We start from the raw sequence: 15288 nt of genomic DNA on the forward strand, positions 1-15288 counted from the left end.
CACCCCCACTCCGGAAGAGGTGCTAAGTGCCCTTGAGTGCTTTTTTGTTCTCGATGTGAAGAGCTCTCACGCCTGAGTCACCTTCACACGTCTCTGGTTGCTGAGTGAATCACAAAGAAGGAATTTCACCAGAGCTACAACTGCCTCACTTCCCCACTCGCCCTCCCAGTTTACATTTTCCTTCTCGTCAGTGATTTAATGAAAACCAAATGGATGCGATGTCATTCTGTAGCCTCTCTGTCGATTCCTCCGTTTCAGTTCCAATGTGGTTAGATCTCGGGGCGCACCTTAATACTAGCGACGCTATCAAAGCACAGGTCCAGAGGTTCCTCTGAGAGTGTAATTTCTTTCATTGCTGTTGCTGGTTGAATGAGCCACTAACGTGCGAACTGCTCCAAAACATGATTCAGGACCTCTGGTAACAACTCTCGCACGTTAAATAACGACAGACAGCTTCCAAATGATGTCCTTCATAGACGACTTTGGGGGTACATTTGACAGACAGACTTGTTCAGGAATCCGCGGTGCGCTGTGACACCAGCGCATCAGCTTCTTCCCTGTCTTGGAAACGGGCCGCCTGCGCAAGGAATGCAAGTGCGGTACTGCTTTTCGTGGAACGATCAGAAGGCGGTAACTACACTCTCAAACAGAATGGCATATGATCACAATCAGGTTGGAGAAAAACTTTACAATGCTTTGCACAGTAATTAAATGGAGTTGCATTACATTTCACTACGAGAGCAGATTTGTTCAAGTAAATTCGAAGGCAGGTTTGCAGATGGGAAAGCAAGCAAGAAAACTCCGCTCCTGTCCATGTAAAATGCTGCAGTTGAAGAACAAAGCAGTTTCTGCCCAGTTTCGAACTGGGGACCTTTCGCGCGTAAGGCGAACGTGATGACCACTACACTACAGAAACAAGGCGCAGTCGCCCCTGCTAAGGTTCAGTGGCACCCAGCACTGAAAGTTGAAGCCATTTTACCTTTCACCTTTCTGTTTCCAATCGCTCGTTGTTTAATGGGACTTCTTTAATTTTGGCTATGTGGTGAGCATGGACGAGATACACCGAAGTATCTGTTTCCACGCGGTGTGCGCCAATAACATTGTGTTGCTTACACCGGCTGTAAAGGATTACTTTTTAGCGGAGCTTGCCGTCGCAGTCTGTGGCACAATCATTTAGTCTGTTCGGCTGCTCACGGGAAAGGTAGCGTTGTAAGACACTGCAGAAACGAACGACTTCTTTACTTTTGCTCCGACTGACCATACTCCGGGAAATTTTCCCAGATTCTCAGTTGAGGATTTTTGCAGCTGGAAGTTACCTCAGAAACCCTGTTAATTCGTAATGTATTGAGCGAATCGCAAAACAGAAAGCATTTAACACGGAACACAAACAAAACTGGCAAACCAAATGCATTTTCAGACACAGCGAGCATGAATGCAAAATGTGAGACAGGCCGGGGGCATGAGTCATAAAGTAATCTCACAACTAACAACAGGGCAATTCCAAACTGCTCTTTCAAACATACTGGAGCCTGAGTGCACCACCACTTCCCAGACAATGCTGAAAAGAGAGAAAGAAAGAACACAATAAGAATGGGCCATGAAAAAGTGAATTTCACCAATCACAGACTCGATTAGATTGCCTTTCCCTTCCGATGTCCGCAGGACGGAAATGAAGGAAATGGGAGAAATTCAATAACATGTGACATCGCAATTCATTGGAACGATTTTCCCATTGGCCATAAAACAAAATAACGACGAGTCGTGCCACCGCAGGACTTTGTTTCACAACAGCAATGAAATCACAGTCGCCATTCGGTTCCAGTAAACGCTCAACTTGCCTGGGACAGCAGAGCTGTTTGCGATTTTCCACGCGGGAGGCGAACACGATCATGACAGCACAGACATCGGAAAAGTCGGCACTTTCCCACACCACAGTTAATTGCCCAGGAAGCAAACCCAATTTTCTTCGGTTTTAAACAGAAATGCAGCAGGAGTCGAAACAGCATTTTAACAAACTGCGTCGTTGGAAACGATCAGCAGAAATGGCAGCGGTGGGATTCGAACCCACGCCTCTGTCGAGACTGGAGCCTTAATCCAGCGCCTTAGACCGCTCGGCCACACTACCAGCCAGCCGCGCTGCCCCATTTTCCTGCACTTCCAATTGTGCTCCTGCATAACAACCGATGAAAAGCCACGTGAAAAGGGTTCCATGATCCCTCTCCGACTCGCACAACTGCTGGGATGTGCCCGTCTACAATATCAATTTCGCAGCAGATAATGATAGCCCATCAATCCAGACAACTATCAATGGTAAGCTGAGTCTATCTTCTCAGAATCTTTTCAACTACAAATGTATCTGTGAGTGCGTGAGAACATGCGATCGGTTATGATTTGGTCAAATTACCATGAGCTGCTTGACATTACTGCAATTTCGATTCTTGCTTTGCTAAATGATTTCACCCTTTGATCGAAACAGGACAACTTTCACGTTTACACGGAACATGAAACACACCGGACTACAGGGAAAATGCACAAAGCTGAGCAGGCCGTGTTCCACATCATACCGCGCAGCAGAGTTACAGTCACTGTGTCTGTTTTGCAGAATAAGAGTCCCAAAGAATGTTCTCCACCCTAAAACCGGAGGTAGCATTACAATCCGAGAACGACAGATCACATTGTGAGGATGCTCTGACCTCGGAGCCGGTTCGAGATGCCACTTTCCTTGCCTTTTTGCCTTACCCGTGCAATTCGCTGCAGAGATGTTCACACCTGGATATGAGCCACATGGATACCAACTGAGTCGACGAGAAGCGACTCAATAAATTTTGCTAAACTCCACGGTGCTTATTAGAAATGCAGTTTCTGTTCACATCAATCTAAAAGGCAGTTTCTGAACATAGTAACAGAAGTCAAAAGGTAATTAGCTCACCCCACCCCCACTCCGGAAGAGGTGCTAAGTGCCCTTGAGTGCTTTTTTGTTCTCGATGTGAAGAGCTCTCACGCCTGAGTCACCTTCACACGTCTCTGGTTGCTGAGTGAATCACAAAGAAGGAATTTCACCAGAGCTGCAACTGCCTCACTTCCCCACTCGCCCTCCCAGTTTACATTTTCCTGCTCGTCAGTGATTTAAAGAAAACCAAATGGATGCGATGTCATTCTGTAGCCTCTCTGTCGATTCCTCCGTTTCAGTTCCAATGTGGTTAGATCTCGGGGCGCACCTTAATACTAGCGACGCTATCAAAGCACAGGTCCAGAGGTTCCTCTGAGAGTGTAATTTCTTTCATTGCTGTTGCTGGTTGAATGAGCCACTAACGTGCGAACTGCTCCAAAACATGATTCAGGACCTCTGGTAACAACTCTCGCACGTTAAATAACGACAGACAGCTTCCAAATGATGTCCTTCATAGACGACTTTGGGGGTACATTTGACAGACAGACTTGCTCAGGAATCCGCGGTGCGCTGTGACACCAGCGCATCAGCTTCTTCCCTGTCTTGGAAACGGGCCGCCTGCGCAAGGAATGCAAGTGCGGTACTGCTTTTCGTGGAAGGATCAGAAGGCGGTAACTACACTCTCAAACAGAATGGCATATGATCACAATCAGGTTGGAGAAAAACTTTACAATGCTTTGCACAGTAATTAAATGGAGTTGCATTACATTTCACTACGAGAGCAGATTTGTTCAAGTAAATTCGAAGGCAGGTTTGCAGATGGGAAAGCAAGCAAGAAAACTCCGCTCCTGTCCATGTAAAATGCTGCAGTTGAAGAACAAAGCAGTCTCTGCCCAGTTTCGAACTGGCGACCTTCCGCGCGTAAGGCGAACGTGATGACCACTACACTACAGAAACAAGGCGCAGTCGCCACTACTAAGGCTCAGTGGCACCCAGCACTGAAAGTTGAAGCCATTTTACCTTTCACCTTTCTGTTTCCAATCGCTCGTTGTTTAATGGGACTTCTTTAATTTTGGCTATGTGGTGAGCATGGACGAGATACACCGAAGTATCTGTTTCCACGCGGTGTGCGCCAATAACATTGTGTTGCTTACACCGGCTGTAAAGGATTACTTTTTAGCGGAGCTTGCCGTCGCAGTCTGTGGCACAATCATTTAGTCTGTTCGACTGCTCACGGGAAAGGTAGCGTTGTAAGACACTGCAGAAACGAACGACTTCCTTACTTTTGCTCCGACTGACCATACTCCGGGAAATTTTCCCAGATTCTCAGTTGAGGATTTTTGCAGCTGGAAGTGACCTCAGAAACCCTGTTAAGTCGTAATGTATTGAGCGAATCGCAAAACAGAAAGCATTTAACACGGAACACAAACAAAACTGGCAAACCAAATGCATTTTCAGACACAGCGAGCATGAATGCAAAATGTGAGACAGGCCGGGGGCATGAGTCATAAAGTAATCTCACAACTAACAACAGGGCAATTCCAAACTGCTCTTTCAAACATACTGGAGCCTGAGTGCACCACCACTTCCCAGACAATGCTGAAAAGAGAGAAAGAAAGAACACAATAAGAATGGGCCATGAAAAAGTGAATTTCACCAATCACAGACTCGATTAGATTGCCTTTCCCTTCCGATGTCCGCAGGACGGAAATGAAGGAAATGGGAGAAATTCAATAACATGTGACATCGCAATTCATTGGAACGATTTTCCCATTGGCCATAAAACAAAATAACGACGAGTCGTGCCACCGCAGGACTTTGTTTCACAACAGCAATGAAATAACAGTCGCCATTCAGTTCCAGTAAACGCTCAACTTGCCTGGGACAGCAGAGCTGTTTGCGATTTTCCACGCGGGAGGCGAACACGATCATGACAGCACAGACATCGGAAAAGTCGGCACTTTCCCACACCACAGTTAATTGCCCGGGAAGCAAACCCAATTTTCTTCGGTTTTAAACAGAAATGCAGCAGGAGTCGAAACAGCATTTTAACAAACTGCGTCGTTGGAAACGATGAGCAGAAATGGCAGCGGTGGGATTCGAACCCACGCCTCTGTCGATACTGGAGCCTTAATCCAGCGCCTTAGACCGCTCGGCCACACTACCAGCCAGCCGCGCTGCCCCATTTTCTTGCACTTCCAATTGTGCTCCTGCCTAACAACCGATGCAAAGCCACGTGAAAAGGGTTCCATGATCCCTCTCCGACTCGCACAACTGCTGGGATGTGCCCGTCTACAATATCAATTTCGCAGCAGATAATGATAGCCCATCAATCCAGACAACTATCAATGGTAAGCTGAGTCTATCTTCTCAGAATCTTTTCAACTACAAATGTATCTGTGAGTGCGTGAGAACATGCGATTGGTTATGATTTGGTCAAATTACCATGAGCTGCTTGACATTACTGCAATTTCGATTCTTGCTTTGCGAAATGATTTCACCCTTTGATCGAAACAGGACAACTTTCACGTTTACACGGAACATGAAACACACCGGACTACAGGGAAAATGCACAAAGCTGAGCAGGCCGTGTTCCACATCATACCGCGCAGCAGAGTTACAGTCACTGTGTCTGTTTTGCAGAATAAGAGTCCCAAAGAATGTTCTCCACCCTAAAACCGGAGGTAGCATTACAATCCGAGAACGACAGATCACATTGTGAGGATGCTCTGACCTCGGAGCCGGTTCGAGATGCCACTTTCCTTGCCTTTTTGCCTTACCCGTGCAATTCGCTGCAGAGATGTTCACACCTGGATATGAGCCACATGGATACCAACTGAGTCGACGAGAAGCGACTCAATAAATTTTGCTAAACTCCACGGTGCTTATTAGAAATGCAGTTTCTGTTCACATCAATCTAAAAGGCAGTTTCTGAACATAGTAACAGAAGTCAAAAGGTAATTAGCTCACCCCACCCCCACTCCGGAAGAGGTGCTAAGTGCCCTTGAGTGCTTTTTTGTTCTCGATGTGAAGAGCTCTCACGCCTGAGTCACCTTCACACGTCTCTGGTTGCTGAGTGAATCACAAAGAAGGAATTTCACCAGAGCTGCAACTGCCTCACTTCCCCACTCGCCCTCCCAGTTTACATTTTCCTGCTCGTCAGTGATTTAAAGAAAACCAAATGGATGCGATGTCATTCTGTAGCCTCTCTGTCGATTCCTCCGTTTCAGTTCCAATGTGGTTAGATCTCGGGGCGCACCTTAATACTAGCGACGCTATCAAAGCACAGGTCCAGAGGTTCCTCTGAGAGTGTAATTTCTTTCATTGCTGTTGCTGGTTGAATGAGCCACTAACGTGCGAACTGCTCCAAAACATGATTCAGGACCTCTGGTAACAACTCTCGCACGTTAAATAACGACAGACAGCTTCCAAATGATGTCCTTCATAGACGACTTTGGGGGTACATTTGACAGACAGACTTGTTCAGGAATCCGCGGTGCGCTGTGACACCAGCGCATCAGCTTCTTCCCTGTCTTGGAAACGGGCCGCCTGCGCAAGGAATGCAAGTGCGGTACTGCTTTTCGTGGAAGGATCAGAAGGCGGTAACTACACTCTCAAACAGAATGGCATATGATCACAATCAGGTTGGAGAAAAACTTTACAATGCTTTGCACAGTAATTAAATGGAGTTGCATTACATTTCACTACGAGAGCAGATTTGTTCAAGTAAATTCGAAGGCAGGTTTGCAGATGGGAAAGCAAGCAAGAAAACTCCGCTCCTGTCCATGTAAAATGCTGCAGTTGAAGAACAAAGCAGTCTCTGCCCAGTTTCGAACTGGCGACCTTTCGCGCGTAAGGCGAACGTGATGACCACTACACTACAGAAACAAGGCGCAGTCGCCACTACTAAGGCTCAGTGGCACCCAGCACTGAAAGTTGAAGCCATTTTACCTTTCACCTTTCTGTTTCCAATCGCTCGTTGTTTAATGGGACTTCTTTAATTTTGGCTATGTGGTGAGCATGGACGAGATACACCGAAGTATCTGTTTCCACGCGGTGTGCGCCAATAACATTGTGTTGCTTACACCGGCTGTAAAGGATTACTTTTTAGCGGAGCTTGCCGTCGCAGTCTGTGGCACAATCATTTAGTCTGTTCGACTGCTCACGGGAAAGGTAGCGTTGTAAGACACTGCAGAAACGAACGACTTCCTTACTTTTGCTCCGACTGACCATACTCCGGGAAATTTTCCCAGATTCTCAGTTGAGGATTTTTGCAGCTGGAAGTTACCTCAGAAACCCTGTTATTCCGTAATGTATTGAGCGAATCGCAAAACAGAAAGCATTTAACACGGAACACAAACAAAACTGGCAAACCAAATGCATTTTCAGACACAGCGAGCATGAATGCAAAATGTGAGACAGGCCGGGGGCATGAGTCATAAAGTAATCTCACAACTAACAACAGGGCAATTCCAAACTGCTCTTTCAAACATACTGGAGCCTGAGTGCACCACCACTTCCCAGACAATGCTGAAAAGAGAGAAAGAAAGAACACAATAAGAATGGGCCATGAAAAAGTGAATTTCACCAATCACAGACTCGATTAGATTGCCTTTCCCTTCCGATGTCCGCAGGACGGAAATGAAGGAAATGGGAGAAATTCAATAACATGTGACATCGCAATTCATTGGAACGATTTTCCCATTGGCCATAAAACAAAATAACGACGAGTCGTGCCACCGCAGGACTTTGTTTCACAACAGCAATGAAATCACAGTCGCCATTCGGTTCCAGTAAACGCTCAACTTGCCTGGGACAGCAGAGCTGTTTGCGATTTTCCACGCGGGAGGCGAACACGATCATGACAGCACAGACATCGGAAAAGTCGGCACTTTCCCACACCACAGTTAATTGCCCAGGAAGCAAACCCAATTTTCTTCGGTTTTAAACAGAAATGCAGCAGGAGTCGAAACAGCATTTTAACAAACTGCGTCGTTGGAAACGATCAGCAGAAATGGCAGCGGTGGGATTCGAACCCACGCCTCTGTCGAGACTGGAGCCTTAATCCAGCGCCTTAGACCGCTCGGCCACACTACCAGCCATCCGCGCTGCCCCATTTTCTTGCACTTCCAATTGTGCTCCTGCATAACAACCGATGCAAAGCCACGTGAAAAGGGTTCCATGATCCCTCTCCGACTCGCACAACTGCTGGGATGTGCCCGTCTACAATATCAATTTCGCAGCAGATAATGATAGCCCATCAATCCAGACAACTATCAATGGTAAGCTGAGTCTATCTTCTCAGAATCTTTTCAACTACAAATGTATCTGTGAGTGCGTGAGAACATGCGATCGGTTATGATTTGGTCAAATTACCATGAGCTGCTTGACATTACTGCAATTTCGATTCTTGCTTTGCTAAATGATTTCACCCTTTGATCGAAACAGGACAACTTTCACGTTTACACGGAACATGAAACACACCGGACTACAGGGAAAATGCACAAAGCTGAGCAGGCCGTGTTCCACATCATACCGCGCAGCAGAGTTACAGTCACTGTGTCTGTTTTGCAGAATAAGAGTCCCAAAGAATGTTCTCCACCCTAAAACCGGAGGTAGCATTACAATCCGAGAACGACAGATCACATTGTGAGGATGCTCTGACCTCGGAGCCGGTTCGAGATGCCACTTTCCTTGCCTTTTTGCCTTACCCGTGCAATTCGCTGCAGAGATGTTCACACCTGGATATGAGCCACATGGATACCAACTGAGTCGACGAGAAGCGACTCAATAAATTTTGCTAAACTCCACGGTGCTTATTAGAAATGCAGTTTCTGTTCACATCAATCTAAAAGGCAGTTTCTGAACATAGTAACAGAAGTCAAAAGGTAATTAGCTCACCCCACCCCCACTCCGGAAGAGGTGCTAAGTGCCCTTGAGTGCTTTTTTGTTCTCGATGTGAAGAGCTCTCACGCCTGAGTCACCTTCACACGTCTCTGGTTGCTGAGTGAATCACAAAGAAGGAATTTCACCAGAGCTGCAACTGCCTCACTTCCCCACTCGCCCTCCCAGTTTACATTTTCCTGCTCGTCAGTGATTTAAAGAAAACCAAATGGATGCGATGTCATTCTGTAGCCTCTCTGTCGATTCCTCCGTTTCAGTTCCAATGTGGTTAGATCTCGGGGCGCACCTTAATACTAGCGACGCTATCAAAGCACAGGTCCAGAGGTTCCTCTGAGAGTGTAATTTCTTTCATTGCTGTTGCTGGTTGAATGAGCCACTAACGTGCGAACTGCTCCAAAACATGATTCAGGACCTCTGGTAACAACTCTCGCACGTTAAATAACGACAGACAGCTTCCAAATGATGTCCTTCATAGACGACTTTGGGGGTACATTTGACAGACAGACTTGTTCAGGAATCCGCGGTGCGCTGTGACACCAGCGCATCAGCTTCTTCCCTGTCTTGGAAACGGGCCGCCTGCGCAAGGAATGCAAGTGCGGTACTGCTTTTCGTGGAAGGATCAGAAGGCGGTAACTACACTCTCAAACAGAATGGCATATGATCACAATCAGGTTGGAGAAAAACTTTACAATGCTTTGCACAGTAATTAAATGGAGTTGCATTACATTTCACTACGAGAGCAGATTTGTTCAAGTAAATTCGAAGGCAGGTTTGCAGATGGGAAAGCAAGCAAGAAAACTCCGCTCCTGTCCATGTAAAATGCTGCAGTTGAAGAACAAAGCAGTCTCTGCCCAGTTTCGAACTGGCGACCTTTCGCGCGTAAGGCGAACGTGATGACCACTACACTACAGAAACAAGGCGCAGTCGCCACTACTAAGGCTCAGTGGCACCCAGCACTGAAAGTTGAAGCCATTTTACCTTTCACCTTTCTGTTTCCAATCGCTCGTTGTTTAATGGGACTTCTTTAATTTTGGCTATGTGGTGAGCATGGACGAGATACACCGAAGTATCTGTTTCCACGCGGTGTGCGCCAATAACATTGTGTTGCTTACACCGGCTGTAAAGGATTACTTTTTAGCGGAGCTTGCCGTCGCAGTCTGTGGCACAATCATTTAGTCTGTTCGACTGCTCACGGGAAAGGTAGCGTTGTAAGACACTGCAGAAACGAACGACTTCCTTACTTTTGCTCCGACTGACCATACTCCGGGAAATTTTCCCAGATTCTCAGTTGAGGATTTTTGCAGCTGGAAGTTACCTCAGAAACCCTGTTATTCCGTAATGTATTGAGCGAATCGCAAAACAGAAAGCATTTAACACGGAACACAAACAAAACTGGCAAACCAAATGCATTTTCAGACACAGCGAGCATGAATGCAAAATGTGAGACAGGCCGGGGGCATGAGTCATAAAGTAATCTCACAACTAACAACAGGGCAATTCCAAACTGCTCTTTCAAACATACTGGAGCCTGAGTGCACCACCACTTCCCAGACAATGCTGAAAAGAGAGAAAGAAAGAACACAATAAGAATGGGCCATGAAAAAGTGAATTTCACCAATCACAGACTCGATTAGATTGCCTTTCCCTTCCGATGTCCGCAGGACGGAAATGAAGGAAATGGGAGAAATTCAATAACATGTGACATCGCAATTCATTGGAACGATTTTCCCATTGGCCATAAAACAAAATAACGACGAGTCGTGCCACCGCAGGACTTTGTTTCACAACAGCAATGAAATCACAGTCGCCATTCGGTTCCAGTAAACGCTCAACTTGCCTGGGACAGCAGAGCTGTTTGCGATTTTCCACGCGGGAGGCGAACACGATCATGACAGCACAGACATCGGAAAAGTCGGCACTTTCCCACACCACAGTTAATTGCCCAGGAAGCAAACCCAATTTTCTTCGGTTTTAAACAGAAATGCAGCAGGAGTCGAAACAGCATTTTAACAAACTGCGTCGTTGGAAACGATCAGCAGAAATGGCAGCGGTGGGATTCGAACCCACGCCTCTGTCGAGACTGGAGCCTTAATCCAGCGCCTTAGACCGCTCGGCCACACTACCAGCCATCCGCGCTGCCCCATTTTCTTGCACTTCCAATTGTGCTCCTGCATAACAACCGATGCAAAGCCACGTGAAAAGGGTTCCATGATCCCTCTCCGACTCGCACAACTGCTGGGATGTGCCCGTCTACAATATCAATTTCGCAGCAGATAATGATAGCCCATCAATCCAGACAACTATCAATGGTAAGCTGAGTCTATCTTCTCAGAATCTTTTCAACTACAAATGTATCTGTGAGTGCGTGAGAACATGCGATCGGTTATGATTTGGTCAAATTACCATGAGCTGCTTGACATTACTGCAATTTCGATTCTTGCTTTGCTAAATGATTTCACCCTTTGATCGAAACAGGACAACTTTCACGTTTACACGGAACATGAAACACACCGGACTACAGGGAAAATGCACAAAGCTGAGCAGGCCGTGTTCCACATCATACCGCGCAGCAGAGTTACAGTCACTGTGTCTGTTTTGCAGAATAAGAGTCCCAAAGAATGTTCTCCACCCTAAAACCGGAGGTAGCATTACAATCCGAGAACGACAGATCACATTGTGAGGATGCTCTGACCTCGGAGCCGGTTCGAGATGCCACTTTCCTTGCCTTTTTGCCTTACCCGTGCAATTCGCTGCAGAGATGTTCACACCTGGATATGAGCCACATGGATACCAACTGAGTCGACGAGAAGCGACTCAATAAATTTTGCTAAACTCCACGGTGCTTATTAGAAATGCAGTTTCTGTTCACATCAATCTAAAAGGCAGTTTCTGAACATAGTAACAGAAGTCAAAAGGTAATTAGCTCACCCCACCCCCACTCCGGAAGAGGTGCTAAGTGCCCTTGAGTGCTTTTTTGTTCTCGATGTGAAGAGCTCTCACGCCTGAGTCACCTTCACACGTCTCTGGTTGCTGAGTGAATCACAAAGAAGGAATTTCACCAGAGCTGCAACTGCCTCACTTCCCCACTCGCCCTCCCAGTTTACATTTTCCTGCTCGTCAGTGATTTAAAGAAAACCAAATGGATGCGATGTCATTCTGTAGCCTCTCTGTCGATTCCTCCGTTTCAGTTCCAATGTGGTTAGATCTCGGGGCGCACCTTAATACTAGCGACGCTATCAAAGCACAGGTCCAGAGGTTCCTCTGAGAGTGTAATTTCTTTCATTGCTGTTGCTGGTTGAATGAGCCACTAACGTGCGAACTGCTCCAAAACATGATTCAGGACCTCTGGTAACAACTCTCGTACGTTAAATAACGACAGACAGCTTCCAAATGATGTCCTTCATAGACGACTTTGGGGGTACATTTGACAGACAGACTTGCTCAGGAATCCGCGGTGCGCTGTGACACCAGCGCATCAGCTTCTTCCCTGTCTTGGAAACGGGCCGCCTGCGCAAGGAATGCAAGTGCGGTACTGCTTTTCGTGGAAGGATCAGAAGGCGGTAACTACACTCTCAAACAGAATGGCATATGATCACAATCAGGTTGGAGAAAAACTTTACAATGCTTTGCACAGTAATTAAATGGAGTTGCATTACATTTCACTACGAGAGCAGATTTGTTCAAGTAAATTCGAAGGCAGGTTTGCAGATGGGAAAGCAAGCAAGAAAACTCCGCTCCTGTCCATGTAAAATGCTGCAGTTGAAGAACAAAGCAGTTTCTGCCCAGTTTCGAACTGGGGACCTTTCGCGCGTAAGGCGAACGTGATGACCACTACACTACAGAAACAAGGCGCAGTCGCCGCTGCTAAGGCTCAGTGGCACCCAGCACTGAAAGTTGAAGCCATTTTACCTTTCACCTTTCTGTTTCCAATCGCTCGTTGTTTAATGGGACTTCTTTAATTTTGGCTATGTGGTGAGCATGGACGAGATACACCGAAGTATCTGTTTCCACGCGGTGTGCGCCAATAACATTGTGTTGCTTACACCGGCTGTAAAGGATTACTTTTTAGCGGAGCTTGCCGTCGCAGTCTGTGGCACAATCATTTAGTCTGTTCGACTGCTCACGGGAAAGGTAGCGTTGTAAGACACTGCAGAAACGAACGACTTCCTTACTTTTGCTCCGACTGACCATACTCCGGGAAATTTTCCCAGATTCTCAGTTGAGGATTTTTGCAGCTGGAAGTTACCTCAGAAACCCTGTTAATTCGTAATGTATTGAGCGAATCGCAAAACAGAAAACATTTAACACGGAACACAAACAAAACTGGCAAACCAAATGCATTTTCAGACACAGCGAGCATGAATGCAAAATGTGAGACAGGCCGGGGGCATGAGTCATAAAGTAATCTCACAACTAACAACAGGGCAATTCCAAACTGCTCTTTCAAACATACTGGAGCCTGAGTGCACCACCACTTCCCAGACAATGCTGAAAAGAGAGAAAGAAAGAACACAATAAGAATGGGCCATGAAAAAGTGAATTTCACCAATCACAGACTCGATTAGATTGCCTTTCCCTTCCGATGTCCGCAGGACGGAAATGAAGGAAATGGGAGAAATTCAATGACATGTGACATCGCAATTCATTGGAACGATTTTCCCATTGGCCATAAAACAAAATAACGACGAGTCGTGCCACCGCAGGACTTTGTTTCACAACAGCAATGAAATCACAGTCGCCATTCGGTTCCAGTAAACGCTCAACTTGCCTGGGACAGCAGAGCTGTTTGCGATTTTCCACGCGGGAGGCGAACACGATCATGACAGCACAGACATCGGAAAAGTCGGCACTTTCCCACACCACAGTTAATTGCCCAGGAAGCAAACCCAATTTTCTTCGGTTTTAAACAGAAATGCAGCAGGAGTCGAAACAGCATTTTAACAAACTGCGTCGTTGGAAACGATCAGCAGAAATGGCAGCGGTGGGATTCGAACCCACGCCTCTGTCGAGACTGGAGCCTTAATCCAGCGCCTTAGACCGCTCGGCCACACTACCAGCCAGCCGCGCTGCCCCATTTTCTTGCACTTCCAATTGTGCTCCTGCATAACAACCGATGAAAAGCCACGTGAAAAGGGTTCCATGATCCCTCTCCGACTCGCACAACTGCTGGGATGTGCCCGTCTACAATATCAATTTCGCAGCAGATAATGATAGCCCATCAATCCAGACAACTATCAATGGTAAGCTGAGTCTATCTTCTCAGAATCTTTTCAACTACAAATGTATCTGTGAGTGCGTGAGAACATGCGATCGGTTATGATTTGGTCAAATTACCATGAGCTGCTTGACATTACTGCAATTTCGATTCTTGCTTTGCTAAATGATTTCACCCTTTGATCGAAACAGGACAACTTTCACGTTTACACGGAACATGAAACACACCGGACTACAGGGAAAATGCACAAAGCTGAGCAGGCCGTGTTCCACATCATACCGCGCAGCAGAGTTACAGTCACTGTGTCTGTTTTGCAGAATAAGAGTCCCAAAGAATGTTCTCCACCCTAAAACCGGAGGTAGCATTACAATCCGAGAACGACAGATCACATTGTGAGGATGCTCTGACCTCGGAGCCGGTTCGAGATGCCACTTTCCTTGCCTTTTTGCCTTACCCGTGCAATTCGCTGCAGAGATGTTCACACCTGGATATGAGCCACATGGATACCAACTGAGTCGACGAGAAGCGACTCAATAAATTTTGCTAAACTCCACGGTGCTTATTAGAAATGCAGTTTCTGTTCACATCAATCTAAAAGGCAGTTTCTGAACATAGTAACAGAAGTCAAAAGGTAATTAGCTCACCCCACCCCCACTCCGGAAGAGGTGCTAAGTGCCCTTGAGTGCTTTTTTGTTCTCGATGTGAAGAGCTCTCACGCCTGAGTCACCTTCACACGTCTCTGGTTGCTGAGTGAATCACAAAGAAGGAATTTCACCAGAGCTGCAACTGCCTCACTTCCCCACTCGCCCTCCCAGTTTACATTTTCCTGCTCGTCAGTGATTTAAAGAAAACCAAATGGATGCGATGTCATTCTGTAGCCTCTCTGTCGATTCCTCCGTTTCAGTTCCAATGTGGTTAGATCTCGGGGCGCACCTTAATACTAGCGACGCTATCAAAGCACAGGTCCAGAGGTTCCTCTGAGAGTGTAATTTCTTTCATTGCTGTTGCTGGTTGAATGAGCCACTAACGTGCGAACTGCTCCAAAACATGATTCAGGACCTCTGGTAACAACTCTCGTACGTTAAATAACGACAGACAGCTTCCAAATGATGTCCTTCATAGACGACTTTGGGGGTACATTTGACAGACAGACTTGCTCAGGAATCCGCGGTGCGCTGTGACACCAGCGCATCAGCTTCTTCCCTGTCTTGGAAACGGGCCGCCTGCGCAAGGAATGCAAGTGCGGTACTGCTTTTCGTGGAAGGATCAGAAGGCGGTA

The 15288-nt window shown here is 46.6% G+C and overlaps 6 non-coding genes across 6 annotated transcripts; all 6 read right to left on the reverse strand.

Moving 5' to 3' along the window:
- Positions 1 to 843: 843 nt before the first annotated feature.
- On the reverse strand, positions 844 to 916 carry trnav-uac (transfer RNA valine (anticodon UAC)). Its single transcript has one exon. It is a non-coding gene; the product is annotated as a tRNA-Val (tRNA).
- A 1127-nt stretch (positions 917 to 2043) lies between these two features.
- trnal-aag (transfer RNA leucine (anticodon AAG)) lies at positions 2044 to 2125 on the reverse strand. Its single transcript has one exon. It is a non-coding gene; the product is annotated as a tRNA-Leu (tRNA).
- A 5780-nt stretch (positions 2126 to 7905) lies between these two features.
- On the reverse strand, positions 7906 to 7987 carry trnal-aag (transfer RNA leucine (anticodon AAG)). The gene has a single exon. It is a non-coding gene; the product is annotated as a tRNA-Leu (tRNA).
- Positions 7988 to 10836: 2849 nt separating this feature from the next.
- Positions 10837 to 10918, reverse strand: trnal-aag (transfer RNA leucine (anticodon AAG)). Its single transcript has one exon. It is a non-coding gene; the product is annotated as a tRNA-Leu (tRNA).
- A 1649-nt stretch (positions 10919 to 12567) lies between these two features.
- Positions 12568 to 12640, reverse strand: trnav-uac (transfer RNA valine (anticodon UAC)). Its single transcript has one exon. It is a non-coding gene; the product is annotated as a tRNA-Val (tRNA).
- A 1127-nt stretch (positions 12641 to 13767) lies between these two features.
- On the reverse strand, positions 13768 to 13849 carry trnal-aag (transfer RNA leucine (anticodon AAG)). The gene has a single exon. It is a non-coding gene; the product is annotated as a tRNA-Leu (tRNA).
- Positions 13850 to 15288: the final 1439 nt, after the last annotated feature.

The sequence above is a fragment of the Chiloscyllium plagiosum genome, unplaced genomic scaffold (genome assembly GCF_037043375.1).
Source record: "Chiloscyllium plagiosum isolate Xiang-an unplaced genomic scaffold, Cpla_swu_hap1 HiC_scaffold_14, whole genome shotgun sequence".
Classification (NCBI taxonomy): domain Eukaryota; kingdom Metazoa; phylum Chordata; class Chondrichthyes; order Orectolobiformes; family Hemiscylliidae; genus Chiloscyllium; species Chiloscyllium plagiosum.